Genomic DNA, 15306 nt, shown 5'->3' with positions numbered 1-15306 from the left:
TTCCATAGGCCCTGGGATTTCCCTTACTACCTCCCCAAGTGCTGTGCTGCCCACTGAGTTCCCCTCTATTATTATTATAGTATAGTTCTTCATGCACAGTCATATGTCCATCTTGCAGGTATGGACAATGGCGGAGAGTCCAGCATCCTATTGTGAAGATGTAGTAAACAGTTTCATTGTAAGTCCATCTTTGATCTGGAAGTAGAGATGCCTACTGTATGATATCCTCACATCTGGATAGGATAGTCCCCATTACACAGTTATTATATATTCCCTTAAATAAAAAGCCACAAAATAAAATTAACTACAGAAAAAATTTAAAAGCAGAAAGCTAACATGCTACTGAATGACCAATGTGCCACTGAAGAAATACTAAAGAAAATTTACAACCTTCTTGCAGGAAATGATGCTACTGTATGATCTATGAGTCAGTGAAGAATTTAATCATAAGAAAGTGGTGAAATTGAAGAGATGAAATTAAAACTTATCAAAATCCATCAGATGCAGTTTCTGCTGATCTTTGTGGGTGAAATGTGTCTCATCTAGACAACAAATAGATGGGTATTGCTTTTTTTTAATCCAGTGTATTAATCTATGAAGTTTGAATGATGAGTTTAAGACATTATATTCAGGGTTAATATGTATGGGTGGCACTTTGGTCCTGTCGTTTTAGCAATGCGTTGTTCCTTGATTTAGTCTTCTCTTGTCATTTTACTGGGATGTTCTTCCTGTTTGCCTTTGGTTCTGGTGGGTGCTATTCCTCTTCTCTGTCAAGAGAACTTCTTCTTTAAGTATTCTTTTTAGGGCATGTTTGGAAGAGGCATATTCTTTCCACTTTTCTTTATGTGGGAGAATTTTATTTCATTTTCAAAGATAAAACAAAGCTTTGGTGGAGATATTATTCTGGGCCAACAATATTTTGCTTTCAGAATCTGGAATATCTTGTTGCATTCTCTCCTTGCCTGTAGTTTACTGAGAGAAGTCTCCTCCATGTTTAATTGGCATTCCTTTATATGTCAATTGATTTTTTTCACGTGCATGTTTAAGGATCTTTTCCTTGTGTTCAATTGAAGAGAGCTTGATGATCATGTGTCTTGGTGAAGATTGCTTTTCATCAAGCCTGTTGGGAGTTGTGTGCCCCTCCTGGATCTTGATTCCCAATTCTTTCTCTAGGTTAGGGAAATTGTCTTTTAGTATTTCATTAAATACCTATGTAAAAACCAGTTTCTCTTTCTGCACCATCTGGGACTCCTATAACTCTTAATTTGGCCCCTTCACAGTGTCTTTCAGTTCTTGAATACTTTTTTTGGCCTGATCCAGCTCTGCTTGCAGCTTTTTGTTTGTTTCCCTCTGGCGACAGGAAATATCTTCTACTTTTGAGATTCTTTCTTCTGCCTCCTTCATTCTATTTTGGAGACTCTCCACTGTACCTTTAATTTGCTCACTTGTATTTTTATTTTCTGATGTATCCATTTTCATTTGATTCCTTTCCACTGTGACGTGTTTCTTATATTCCTTGAATGCCTGCCTTTCATTCTTGATAAGAAGTTTTATAGCAAATGTTTTGAATTCTGGATCCGTCATTTTCTCGATGTCTTTCTCCATGAACTCTAAGGTTGGCAAAGAGTTTTGTTCCTTTGCAGTGGACTCTGTCTCTTCCTTTGTTCTTGGTCATTGTTCTTCTGGTTGGCAGAGTCTTCTCCTTGGGGCAGGTTTCTAAGCTGTGTCATTGGGAGGTCGACATTTTGATTTTGCTTACTGCAGTTGGTACATGGCTGTTTGTTTGCAATGACTTGTGGCACTTCCTTCAGGGAGTTCCCTGATGTGGCAGAAGACATGGCCGTAGATGTTTTGGAAAGTAAAGGAAAGGTGAAGCAGGATGAAGTCCAGGAGGTTTCCTGGTGAGTGATGAGAAGCAAAGTGGTAAAGGGGAAGAGAAAATTTTTGAAAGGGCCAGAGCCAAACACGGGCAAGTATGCATTGAGTAGGTAAGTTTTATGCACTGTTGTTTCCGTAGTGTAGTGGTCATCACGCTCGCCTAACACGCGAGAGGTCCCCGGTTCGAAACCGGGCGGAAACACTTTTTGCCACTGCCTCGCCACGGAGAAGCCGCAGCCCGACCGCTTGCCAGCATCCTCGCAGGCACGACTGCGGAACTGGTCCTATTCTGGCGGCCCCCAGTTTTCCCCACTCCTTTTCTCTCTCCTTCTTGTGGCAGAGGGCGCGCAATTGTGGTTGTTGTGTTGGTGGTTTAGCGATTGTTGCTGTGTCAGGGGAGTGGTGGGAGTTGTTGAAGAGGCTGGGTGTGTAGCACCAGAGGAGGATGTGCGGCGGTGGCTGGTCTTCCCGCAGTGAAATGGGAGGAGTGTAGTGTTATGGGTAGGGGAATTAGCTCAGGTGGTAGAGCGCTCGCTTAGCATGCGAGAGGTGGTGGGATCAATACCCACATTCTCCACACTTGATTTTGTTTTTCCTTCCCTCGGCTGACAAAACTCTTGTCTGAGTGGTGTGTGGATTGTGACCTGAGGACACAATGACACGGAACCGGTAAGGACGTCTGGGTTGGTCATTCCACTGTGCGTATTTCGTGTCTGCTCACCACCTCCTTGTGAGTGACTTCACAGCAGGGGCAGCTCCTTGCTGTGCCCGAGGGAAGCAGTTGAGAATGGCCAGCTCTTTCTGTCTGTAGCTCCTTCTCTCTGAAAATCTGACCTTCCAATATAATGCAATTCCTCTTTAAAAACAAAAGCAAAACCTAGCGCAGATCCAAACCCAGCAGCAAGCAGCATAATAGTCTCGGCTTTCAAACTCGTCCAACTCTGCAACGTGGAGCACTGTGACCTCAGAGGAACACACACACAAGCTGGCCTCTCCTTCAATACCTTGGGCCGCCCTCTGCCTGCGAGCATGTGCCACTACACAGCACATTACAAGAGCTGTCAAGTGCTGAGCACACGTTCCAGGAGAAAATGTTCAAAGGTTTGCACATCAGGTTGACAAGGAGTTCCACACTTGGTGTACTGATTAAAAACAGATGAACGAACAAACAAACAAACAACAGCAAAGACACAAGAGTAGCAGGTAGGGGAAAAACGGTGTCAGACTCTCAGAATGATGCAAATGTATTTCACACAACATTCAGATCCTTAACACTAGACAAGGAGGAAAAGGCAGTGAATTTATTTGAAGAGTTAGTGGCTATAAACTTGCAGGTTCAGCAAAAGACATCATCCTAGACATAAAAAAAGGGTATTGTTTAATGAAATGCTTTCTCTGCATCTTAGATATAAACAATGAGTATAAACTTTATTTTCTTGATGTGATGTGTCATGTTTATTGTTTTCCTTATTTTAATCCATTGCTGAATCTCTGGGTCAGAGCAGGTGATCTTTTTTATATATACTTTATTATTATTATTATTATCATCATTTTGTTACAGAGTTCCATAGGCCCTGGGATTTCCCTTACTACCTCCCCAAGTGCTGTGCTGCCCACTGAGTTCCCCTCTATTATTATTATAGTATAGTTCTTCATGCACAGTCATATGTCCATCTTGCAGGTATGGACAATGGCGGAGAGTCCAGCATCCTATTGTGAAGATGTAGTAAACAGTTTCATTGTAAGTCCATCTTTGATCTGGAAGTAGAGATGCCTACTGTATGATATCCTCACATCTGGATAGGATAGTCCCCATTACACAGTTATTATATATTCCCTTAAATAAAAAGCCACAAAATAAAATTAACTACAGAAAAAATTTAAAAGCAGAAAGCTAACATGCTACTGAATGACCAATGTGCCACTGAAGAAATACTAAAGAAAATTTACAACCTTCTTGCAGGAAATGATGCTACTGTATGATCTATGAGTCAGTGAAGAATTTAATCATAAGAAAGTGGTGAAATTGAAGAGATGAAATTAAAACTTATCAAAATCCATCAGATGCAGTTTCTGCTGATCTTTGTGGGTGAAATGTGTCTCGTCTAGACAACAAATAGATGGGTATTGCTTTTTTTTAATCCAGTGTATTAATCTATGAAGTTTGAATGATGAGTTTAAGACATTATATTCAGGGTTAATATGTATGGGTGGCACTTTGGTCCTGTCGTTTTAGCAATGCGTTGTTCCTTGATTTAGTCTTCTCTTGTCATTTTACTGGGATGTTCTTCCTGTTTGCCTTTGGTTCTGGTGGGTGCTATTCCTCTTCTCTGTCAAGAGAACTTCTTCTTTAAGTATTCTTTTTAGGGCATGTTTGGAAGAGGCATATTCTTTCCACTTTTCTTTATGTGGGAGAATTTTATTTCATTTTCAAAGATAAAACAAAGCTTTGGTGGAGATATTATTCTGGGCCAACAATATTTTGCTTTCAGAATCTGGAATATCTTGTTGCATTCTCTCCTTGCCTGTAGTTTACTGAGAGAAGTCTCCTCCATGTTTAATTGGCATTCCTTTATATGTCAATTGATTTTTTTCACGTGCATGTTTAAGGATCTTTTCCTTGTGTTCAATTGAAGAGAGCTTGATGATCATGTGTCTTGGTGAAGATTGCTTTTCATCAGGCCTGTTGGGAGTTGTGTGCCCCTCCTGGATCTTGATTCCCAATTCTTTCTCTAGGTTAGGGAAATTGTCTTTTAGTATTTCATTAAATACCTATGTAAAAACCAGTTTCTCTTTCTGCACCATCTGGGACTCCTATAACTCTTAATTTGGCCCCTTCACAGTGTCTTTCAGTTCTTGAATACTTTTTTTGGCCTGATCCAGCTCTGCTTGCAGCTTTTTGTTTGTTTCCCTCTGGCGACAGGAAATATCTTCTACTTTTGAGATTCTTTCTTCTGCCTCCTTCATTCTATTTTGGAGACTCTCCACTGTACCTTTAATTTGCTCACTTGTATTTTTATTTTCTGATGTATCCATTTTCATTTGATTCCTTTCCACTGTGACGTGTTTCTTATATTCCTTGAATGCCTGCCTTTCATTCTTGATAAGAAGTTTTATAGCAAATGTTTTGAATTCTGGATCCGTCATTTTCTCGATGTCTTTCTCCATGAACTCTAAGGTTGGCAAAGAGTTTTGTTCCTTTGCAGTGGACTCTGTCTCTTCCTTTGTTCTTGGTCATTGTTCTTCTGGTTGGCAGAGTCTTCTCCTTGGGGCCGGTTTCTAAGCTGTGTCATTGGGAGGTCGACATTTTGATTTTGCTTACTGCAGTTGGTACATGGCTGTTTGTTTGCAATGACTTGTGGCACTTCCTTCAGGGAGTTCCCTGATGTGGCAGAAGACATGGCCGTAGATGTTTTGGAAAGTAAAGGAAAGGTGAAGCAGGATGAAGTCCAGGAGGTTTCCTGGTGAGTGATGAGAAGCAAAGTGGTAAAGGGGAAGAGAAAATTTTTGAAAGGGCCAGAGCCAAACACGGGCAAGTATGCATTGAGTAGGTAAGTTTTATGCACTGTTGTTTCCGTAGTGTAGTGGTCATCACGCTCGCCTAACACGCGAGAGGTCCCCGGTTCGAAACCGGGCGGAAACACTTTTTGCCACTGCCTCGCCACGGAGAAGCCGCAGCCCGACCGCTTGCCAGCATCCTCGCAGGCACGACTGCGGAACTGGTCCTATTCTGGCGGCCCCCAGTTTTCCCCACTCCTTTTCTCTCTCCTTCTTGTGGCAGAGGGCGCGCAATTGTGGTTGTTGTGTTGGTGGTTTAGCGATTGTTGCTGTGTCAGGGGAGTGGTGGGAGTTGTTGAAGAGGCTGGGTGTGTAGCACCAGAGGAGGATGTGCGGCGGTGGCTGGTCTTCCCGCAGTGAAATGGGAGGAGTGTAGTGTTATGGGTAGGGGAATTAGCTCAGGTGGTAGAGCGCTCGCTTAGCATGCGAGAGGTGGTGGGATCGATACCCACATTCTCCACACTTGATTTTGTTTTTCCTTCCCTCGGCTGACAAAACTCTTGTCTGAGTGGTGTGTGGATTGTGACCTGAGGACACAATGACACGGAACCGGTAAGGACGTCTGGGTTGGTCATTCCACTGTGCGTATTTCGTGTCTGCTCATCACCTCCTTGTGAGTGACTTCACAGCAGGGGCAGCTCCTTGCTGTGTCCGAGGAAAGCAGTTGAGAATGGCCAGCTCTTTCTGTCTGTAGCTCCTTCTCTCTGAAAATCTGACCTTCCAATATAATGCAATTCCTCTTTAAAAACAAAAGCAAAACCTAGCGCAGATCCAAACCCAGCAGCAAGCAGCATAATAGTCTCGGCTTTCAAACTCGTCCAACTCTGCAACGTGGAGCACTGTGACCTCAGAGGAACACACACACAAGCTGGCCTCTCCTTCAATACCTTGGGCCGCCCTCTGCCTGCGAGCATGTGCCACTACACAGCACATTACAAGAGCTGTCAAGTGCTGAGCACACGTTCCAGGAGAAAATGTTCAAAGGTTTGCACATCAGGTTGACAAGGAGTTCCACACTTGGTGTACTGATTAAAAACAGATGAACGAACAAACAAACAAACAACAGCAAAGACACAAGAGTAGCAGGTAGGGGAAAAACGGTGTCAGACTCTCAGAATGATGCAAATGTATTTCACACAACATTCAGATCCTTAACACTAGACAAGGAGGAAAAGGCAGTGAATTTATTTGAAGAGTTAGTGGCTATAAACTTGCAGGTTCAGCAAAAGACATCATCCTAGACATAAAAAAAGGGTATTGTTTAATGAAATGCTTTCTCTGCATCTTAGATATAAACAATGAGTATAAACTTTATTTTCTTGATGTGATGTGTCATGTTTATTGTTTTCCTTATTTTAATCCATTGCTGAATCTCTGGGTCAGAGCAGGTGATCTTTTTTATATATACTTTATTATTATTATTATTATCATCATTTTGTTACAGAGTTCCATAGGCCCTGGGATTTCCCTTACTACCTCCCCAAGTGCTGTGCTGCCCACTGAGTTCCCCTCTATTATTATTATAGTATAGTTCTTCATGCACAGTCATATGTCCATCTTGCAGGTATGGACAATGGCGGAGAGTCCAGCATCCTATTGTGAAGATGTAGTAAACAGTTTCATTGTAAGTCCATCTTTGATCTGGAAGTAGAGATGCCTACTGTATGATATCCTCACATCTGGATAGGATAGTCCCCATTACACAGTTATTATATATTCCCTTAAATAAAAAGCCACAAAATAAAATTAACTACAGAAAAAATTTAAAAGCAGAAAGCTAACATGCTACTGAATGACCAATGTGCCACTGAAGAAATACTAAAGAAAATTTACAACCTTCTTGCAGGAAATGATGCTACTGTATGATCTATGAGTCAGTGAAGAATTTAATCATAAGAAAGTGGTGAAATTGAAGAGATGAAATTAAAACTTATCAAAATCCATCAGATGCAGTTTCTGCTGATCTTTGTGGGTGAAATGTGTCTCATCTAGACAACAAATAGATGGGTATTGCTTTTTTTTAATCCAGTGTATTAATCTATGAAGTTTGAATGATGAGTTTAAGACATTATATTCAGGGTTAATATGTATGGGTGGCACTTTGGTCCTGTCGTTTTAGCAATGCGTTGTTCCTTGATTTAGTCTTCTCTTGTCATTTTACTGGGATGTTCTTCCTGTTTGCCTTTGGTTCTGGTGGGTGCTATTCCTCTTCTCTGTCAAGAGAACTTCTTCTTTAAGTATTCTTTTTAGGGCATGTTTGGAAGAGGCATATTCTTTCCACTTTTCTTTATGTGGGAGAATTTTATTTCATTTTCAAAGATAAAACAAAGCTTTGGTGGAGATATTATTCTGGGCCAACAATATTTTGCTTTCAGAATCTGGAATATCTTGTTGCATTCTCTCCTTGCCTGTAGTTTACTGAGAGAAGTCTCCTCCATGTTTAATTGGCATTCCTTTATATGTCAATTGATTTTTTTCACGTGCATGTTTAAGGATCTTTTCCTTGTGTTCAATTGAAGAGAGCTTGATGATCATGTGTCTTGGTGAAGATTGCTTTTCATCAGGCCTGTTGGGAGTTGTGTGCCCCTCCTGGATCTTGATTCCCAATTCTTTCTCTAGGTTAGGGAAATTGTCTTTTAGTATTTCATTAAATACCTATGTAAAAACCAGTTTCTCTTTCTGCACCATCTGGGACTCCTATAACTCTTAATTTGGCCCCTTCACAGTGTCTTTCAGTTCTTGAATACTTTTTTTGGCCTGATCCAGCTCTGCTTGCAGCTTTTTGTTTGTTTCCCTCTGGCGACAGGAAATATCTTCTACTTTTGAGATTCTTTCTTCTGCCTCCTTCATTCTATTTTGGAGACTCTCCACTGTACCTTTAATTTGCTCACTTGTATTTTTATTTTCTGATGTATCCATTTTCATTTGATTCCTTTCCACTGTGACGTGTTTCTTATATTCCTTGAATGCCTGCCTTTCATTCTTGATAAGAAGTTTTATAGCAAATGTTTTGAATTCTGGATCCGTCATTTTCTCGATGTCTTTCTCCATGAACTCTAAGGTTGGCAAAGAGTTTTGTTCCTTTGCAGTGGACTCTGTCTCTTCCTTTGTTCTTGGTCATTGTTCTTCTGGTTGGCAGAGTCTTCTCCTTGGGGCAGGTTTCTAAGCTGTGTCATTGGGAGGTCGACATTTTGATTTTGCTTACTGCAGTTGGTACATGGCTGTTTGTTTGCAATGACTTGTGGCACTTCCTTCAGGGAGTTCCCTGATGTGGCAGAAGACATGGCCGTAGATGTTTTGGAAAGTAAAGGAAAGGTGAAGCAGGATGAAGTCCAGGAGGTTTCCTGGTGAGTGATGAGAAGCAAAGTGGTAAAGGGGAAGAGAAAATTTTTGAAAGGGCCAGAGCCAAACACGGGCAAGTATGCATTGAGTAGGTAAGTTTTATGCACTGTTGTTTCCGTAGTGTAGTGGTCATCACGCTCGCCTAACACGCGAGAGGTCCCCGGTTCGAAACCGGGCGGAAACACTTTTTGCCACTGCCTCGCCACGGAGAAGCCGCAGCCCGACCGCTTGCCAGCATCCTCGCAGGCACGACTGCGGAACTGGTCCTATTCTGGCGGCCCCCAGTTTTCCCCACTCCTTTTCTCTCTCCTTCTTGTGGCAGAGGGCGCGCAATTGTGGTTGTTGTGTTGGTGGTTTAGCGATTGTTGCTGTGTCAGGGGAGTGGTGGGAGTTGTTGAAGAGGCTGGGTGTGTAGCACCAGAGGAGGATGTGCGGCGGTGGCTGGTCTTCCCGCAGTGAAATGGGAGGAGTGTAGTGTTATGGGTAGGGGAATTAGCTCAGGTGGTAGAGCGCTCGCTTAGCATGCGAGAGGTGGTGGGATCGATACCCACATTCTCCACACTTGATTTTGTTTTTCCTTCCCTCGGCTGACAAAACTCTTGTCTGAGTGGTGTGTGGATTGTGACCTGAGGACACAATGACACGGAACCGGTAAGGACGTCTGGGTTGGTCATTCCACTGTGCGTATTTCGTGTCTGCTCACCACCTCCTTGTGAGTGACTTCACAGCAGGGGCAGCTCCTTGCTGTGCCCGAGGGAAGCAGTTGAGAATGGCCAGCTCTTTCTGTCTGTAGCTCCTTCTCTCTGAAAATCTGACCTTCCAAAATAATGCAATTCCTCTTTAAAAACAAAAGCAAAACCTAGCGCAGATCCAAACCCAGCAGCAAGCAGCATAATAGTCTCGGCTTTCAAACTCGTCCAACTCTGCAACGTGGAGCACTGTGACCTCAGAGGAACACACACACAAGCTGGCCTCTCCTTCAATACCTTGGGCCGCCCTCTGCCTGCGAGCATGTGCCACTACACAGCACATTACAAGAGCTGTCAAGTGCTGAGCACACGTTCCAGGAGAAAATGTTCAAAGGTTTGCACATCAGGTTGACAAGGAGTTCCACACTTGGTGTACTGATTAAAAACAGATGAACGAACAAACAAACAAACAACAGCAAAGACACAAGAGTAGCAGGTAGGGGAAAAACGGTGTCAGACTCTCAGAATGATGCAAATGTATTTCACACAACATTCAGATCCTTAACACTAGACAAGGAGGAAAAGGCAGTGAATTTATTTGAAGAGTTAGTGGCTATAAACTTGCAGGTTCAGCAAAAGACATCATCCTAGACATAAAAAAAGGGTATTGTTTAATGAAATGCTTTCTCTGCATCTTAGATATAAACAATGAGTATAAACTTTATTTTCTTGATGTGATGTGTCATGTTTATTGTTTTCCTTATTTTAATCCATTGCTGAATCTCTGGGTCAGAGCAGGTGATCTTTTTTATATATACTTTATTATTATTATTATTATCATCATTTTGTTACAGAGTTCCATAGGCCCTGGGATTTCCCTTACTACCTCCCCAAGTGCTGTGCTGCCCACTGAGTTCCCCTCTATTATTATTATAGTATAGTTCTTCATGCACAGTCATATGTCCATCTTGCAGGTATGGACAATGGCGGAGAGTCCAGCATCCTATTGTGAAGATGTAGTAAACAGTTTCATTGTAAGTCCATCTTTGATCTGGAAGTAGAGATGCCTACTGTATGATATCCTCACATCTGGATAGGATAGTCCCCATTACACAGTTATTATATATTCCCTTAAATAAAAAGCCACAAAATAAAATTAACTACAGAAAAAATTTAAAAGCAGAAAGCTAACATGCTACTGAATGACCAATGTGCCACTGAAGAAATACTAAAGAAAATTTACAACCTTCTTGCAGGAAATGATGCTACTGTATGATCTATGAGTCAGTGAAGAATTTAATCATAAGAAAGTGGTGAAATTGAAGAGATGAAATTAAAACTTATCAAAATCCATCAGATGCAGTTTCTGCTGATCTTTGTGGGTGAAATGTGTCTCGTCTAGACAACAAATAGATGGGTATTGCTTTTTTTTAATCCAGTGTATTAATCTATGAAGTTTGAATGATGAGTTTAAGACATTATATTCAGGGTTAATATGTATGGGTGGCACTTTGGTCCTGTCGTTTTAGCAATGCGTTGTTCCTTGATTTAGTCTTCTCTTGTCATTTTACTGGGATGTTCTTCCTGTTTGCCTTTGGTTCTGGTGGGTGCTATTCCTCTTCTCTGTCAAGAGAACTTCTTCTTTAAGTATTCTTTTTAGGGCATGTTTGGAAGAGGCATATTCTTTCCACTTTTCTTTATGTGGGAGAATTTTATTTCATTTTCAAAGATAAAACAAAGCTTTGGTGGAGATATTATTCTGGGCCAACAATATTTTGCTTTCAGAATCTGGAATATCTTGTTGCATTCTCTCCTTGCCTGTAGTTTACTGAGAGAAGTCTCCTCCATGTTTAATTGGCATTCCTTTATATGTCAATTGATTTTTTTCACGTGCATGTTTAAGGATCTTTTCCTTGTGTTCAATTGAAGAGAGCTTGATGATCATGTGTCTTGGTGAAGATTGCTTTTCATCAGGCCTGTTGGGAGTTGTGTGCCCCTCCTGGATCTTGATTCCCAATTCTTTCTCTAGGTTAGGGAAATTGTCTTTTAGTATTTCATTAAATACCTATGTAAAAACCAGTTTCTCTTTCTGCACCATCTGGGACTCCTATAACTCTTAATTTGGCCCCTTCACAGTGTCTTTCAGTTCTTGAATACTTTTTTTGGCCTGATCCAGCTCTGCTTGCAGCTTTTTGTTTGTTTCCCTCTGGCGACAGGAAATATCTTCTACTTTTGAGATTCTTTCTTCTGCCTCCTTCATTCTATTTTGGAGACTCTCCACTGTACCTTTAATTTGCTCACTTGTATTTTTATTTTCTGATGTATCCATTTTCATTTGATTCCTTTCCACTGTGACGTGTTTCTTATATTCCTTGAATGCCTGCCTTTCATTCTTGATAAGAAGTTTTATAGCAAATGTTTTGAATTCTGGATCCGTCATTTTCTCGATGTCTTTCTCCATGAACTCTAAGGTTGGCAAAGAGTTTTGTTCCTTTGCAGTGGACTCTGTCTCTTCCTTTGTTCTTGGTCATTGTTCTTCTGGTTGGCAGAGTCTTCTCCTTGGGGCCGGTTTCTAAGCTGTGTCATTGGGAGGTCGACATTTTGATTTTGCTTACTGCAGTTGGTACATGGCTGTTTGTTTGCAATGACTTGTGGCACTTCCTTCAGGGAGTTCCCTGATGTGGCAGAAGACATGGCCGTAGATGTTTTGGAAAGTAAAGGAAAGGTGAAGCAGGATGAAGTCCAGGAGGTTTCCTGGTGAGTGATGAGAAGCAAAGTGGTAAAGGGGAAGAGAAAATTTTTGAAAGGGCCAGAGCCAAACACGGGCAAGTATGCATTGAGTAGGTAAGTTTTATGCACTGTTGTTTCCGTAGTGTAGTGGTCATCACGCTCGCCTAACACGCGAGAGGTCCCCGGTTCGAAACCGGGCGGAAACACTTTTTGCCACTGCCTCGCCACGGAGAAGCCGCAGCCCGACCGCTTGCCAGCATCCTCGCAGGCACGACTGCGGAACTGGTCCTATTCTGGCGGCCCCCAGTTTTCCCCACTCCTTTTCTCTCTCCTTCTTGTGGCAGAGGGCGCGCAATTGTGGTTGTTGTGTTGGTGGTTTAGCGATTGTTGCTGTGTCAGGGGAGTGGTGGGAGTTGTTGAAGAGGCTGGGTGTGTAGCACCAGAGGAGGATGTGCGGCGGTGGCTGGTCTTCCCGCAGTGAAATGGGAGGAGTGTAGTGTTATGGGTAGGGGAATTAGCTCAGGTGGTAGAGCGCTCGCTTAGCATGCGAGAGGTGGTGGGATCGATACCCACATTCTCCACACTTGATTTTGTTTTTCCTTCCCTCGGCTGACAAAACTCTTGTCTGAGTGGTGTGTGGATTGTGACCTGAGGACACAATGACACGGAACCGGTAAGGACGTCTGGGTTGGTCATTCCACTGTGCGTATTTCGTGTCTGCTCACCACCTCCTTGTGAGTGACTTCACAGCAGGGGCAGCTCCTTGCTGTGCCCGAGGGAAGCAGTTGAGAATGGCCAGCTCTTTCTGTCTGTAGCTCCTTCTCTCTGAAAATCTGACCTTCCAAAATAATGCAATTCCTCTTTAAAAACAAAAGCAAAACCTAGCGCAGATCCAAACCCAGCAGCAAGCAGCATAATAGTCTCGGCTTTCAAACTCGTCCAACTCTGCAACGTGGAGCACTGTGACCTCAGAGGAACACACACACAAGCTGGCCTCTCCTTCAATACCTTGGGCCGCCCTCTGCCTGCGAGCATGTGCCACTACACAGCACATTACAAGAGCTGTCAAGTGCTGAGCACACGTTCCAGGAGAAAATGTTCAAAGGTTTGCACATCAGGTTGACAAGGAGTTCCACACTTGGTGTACTGATTAAAAACAGATGAACGAACAAACAAACAAACAACAGCAAAGACACAAGAGTAGCAGGTAGGGGAAAAAACGGTGTCAGACTCTCAGAATGATCCAAATGTATTTCACACAACATTCAGATCCTTAACACTAGACAAGGAGGAAAAGGCAGTGAATTTATTTGAAGAGTTAGTGGCTATAAACTTGCAGGTTCAGCAAAAGACATCATCCTAGACATAAAAAAAGGGTATTGTTTAATGAAATGCTTTCTCTGCATCTTAGATATAAACAATGAGTATAAACTTTATTTTCTTGATGTGATGTGTCATGTTTATTGTTTTCCTTATTTTAATCCATTGCTGAATCTCTGGGTCAGAGCAGGTGATCTTTTTTATATATACTTTATTATTATTATTATTATCATCATTTTGTTACAGAGTTCCATAGGCCCTGGGATTTCCCTTACTACCTCCCCAAGTGCTGTGCTGCCCACTGAGTTCCCCTCTATTATTATTATAGTATAGTTCTTCATGCACAGTCATATGTCCATCTTGCAGGTATGGACAATGGCGGAGAGTCCAGCATCCTATTGTGAAGATGTAGTAAACAGTTTCATTGTAAGTCCATCTTTGATCTGGAAGTAGAGATGCCTACTGTATGATATCCTCACATCTGGATAGGATAGTCCCCATTACACAGTTATTATATATTCCCTTAAATAAAAAGCCACAAAATAAAATTAACTACAGAAAAAATTTAAAAGCAGAAAGCTAACATGCTACTGAATGACCAATGTGCCACTGAAGAAATACTAAAGAAAATTTACAACCTTCTTGCAGGAAATGATGCTACTGTATGATCTATGAGTCAGTGAAGAATTTAATCATAAGAAAGTGGTGAAATTGAAGAGATGAAATTAAAACTTATCAAAATCCATCAGATGCAGTTTCTGCTGATCTTTGTGGGTGAAATGTGTCTCGTCTAGACAACAAATAGATGGGTATTGCTTTTTTTTAATCCAGTGTATTAATCTATGAAGTTTGAATGATGAGTTTAAGACATTATATTCAGGGTTAATATGTATGGGTGGCACTTTGGTCCTGTCGTTTTAGCAATGCGTTGTTCCTTGATTTAGTCTTCTCTTGTCATTTTACTGGGATGTTCTTCCTGTTTGCCTTTGGTTCTGGTGGGTGCTATTCCTCTTCTCTGTCAAGAGAACTTCTTCTTTAAGTATTCTTTTTAGGGCATGTTTGGAAGAGGCATATTCTTTCCACTTTTCTTTATGTGGGAGAATTTTATTTCATTTTCAAAGATAAAACAAAGCTTTGGTGGAGATATTATTCTGGGCCAACAATATTTTGCTTTCAGAATCTGGAATATCTTGTTGCATTCTCTCCTTGCCTGTAGTTTACTGAGAGAAGTCTCCTCCATGTTTAATTGGCATTCCTTTATATGTCAATTGATTTTTTTCACGTGCATGTTTAAGGATCTTTTCCTTGTGTTCAATTGAAGAGAGCTTGATGATCATGTGTCTTGGTGAAGATTGCTTTTCATCAGGCCTGTTGGGAGTTGTGTGCCCCTCCTGGATCTTGATTCCCAATTCTTTCTCTAGGTTAGGGAAATTGTCTTTTAGTATTTCATTAAATACCTATGTAAAAACCAGTTTCTCTTTCTGCACCATCTGGGACTCCTATAACTCTTAATTTGGCCCCTTCACAGTGTCTTTCAGTTCTTGAATACTTTTTTTGGCCTGATCCAGCTCTGCTTGCAGCTTTTTGTTTGTTTCCCTCTGGCGACAGGAAATATCTTCTACTTTTGAGATTCTTTCTTCTGCCTCCTTCATTCTATTTTGGAGACTCTCCACTGTACCTTTAATTTGCTCACTTGTATTTTTATTTTCTGATGTATCCATTTTCATTTGATTCCTTTCCACTGTGACGTGTTTCTTATATTCCTTGAATGCCTGCCTTTCATTCTTGA

The 15306-nt window shown here is 41.6% G+C and overlaps 8 non-coding genes across 8 annotated transcripts; all 8 read left to right on the top strand.

Annotated features, from left to right (window-relative positions):
- Positions 1–2007: 2007 nt before the first annotated feature.
- On the top strand, positions 2008–2080 carry TRNAV-AAC. Its single transcript has one exon. It is a non-coding gene; the product is annotated as a tRNA-Val (tRNA).
- A 302-nt stretch (positions 2081–2382) lies between these two features.
- TRNAA-AGC lies at positions 2383–2455 on the top strand. The gene has a single exon. It is a non-coding gene; the product is annotated as a tRNA-Ala (tRNA).
- Positions 2456–5448: 2993 nt separating this feature from the next.
- TRNAV-AAC lies at positions 5449–5521 on the top strand. The gene has a single exon. It is a non-coding gene; the product is annotated as a tRNA-Val (tRNA).
- A 302-nt stretch (positions 5522–5823) lies between these two features.
- Positions 5824–5896, top strand: TRNAA-AGC. Its single transcript has one exon. It is a non-coding gene; the product is annotated as a tRNA-Ala (tRNA).
- Positions 5897–8889: 2993 nt separating this feature from the next.
- TRNAV-AAC lies at positions 8890–8962 on the top strand. Its single transcript has one exon. It is a non-coding gene; the product is annotated as a tRNA-Val (tRNA).
- A 302-nt stretch (positions 8963–9264) lies between these two features.
- TRNAA-AGC lies at positions 9265–9337 on the top strand. Its single transcript has one exon. It is a non-coding gene; the product is annotated as a tRNA-Ala (tRNA).
- A 2993-nt stretch (positions 9338–12330) lies between these two features.
- TRNAV-AAC lies at positions 12331–12403 on the top strand. The gene has a single exon. It is a non-coding gene; the product is annotated as a tRNA-Val (tRNA).
- Positions 12404–12705: 302 nt separating this feature from the next.
- Positions 12706–12778, top strand: TRNAA-AGC. The gene has a single exon. It is a non-coding gene; the product is annotated as a tRNA-Ala (tRNA).
- The last annotated feature ends 2528 nt before the right edge of the window (positions 12779–15306 follow it).

Source organism: Ochotona curzoniae, unplaced genomic scaffold, assembly GCF_017591425.1.
Source record: "Ochotona curzoniae isolate NIBS_2020 unplaced genomic scaffold, NIBS_Ocur_1.0 contig_4064, whole genome shotgun sequence".
NCBI lineage: Eukaryota > Metazoa > Chordata > Mammalia > Lagomorpha > Ochotonidae > Ochotona > Ochotona curzoniae.
The sequence above is the reverse complement of the archived record's forward strand: the minus strand, read 5'-3'. Positions and strand labels throughout refer to the sequence as shown.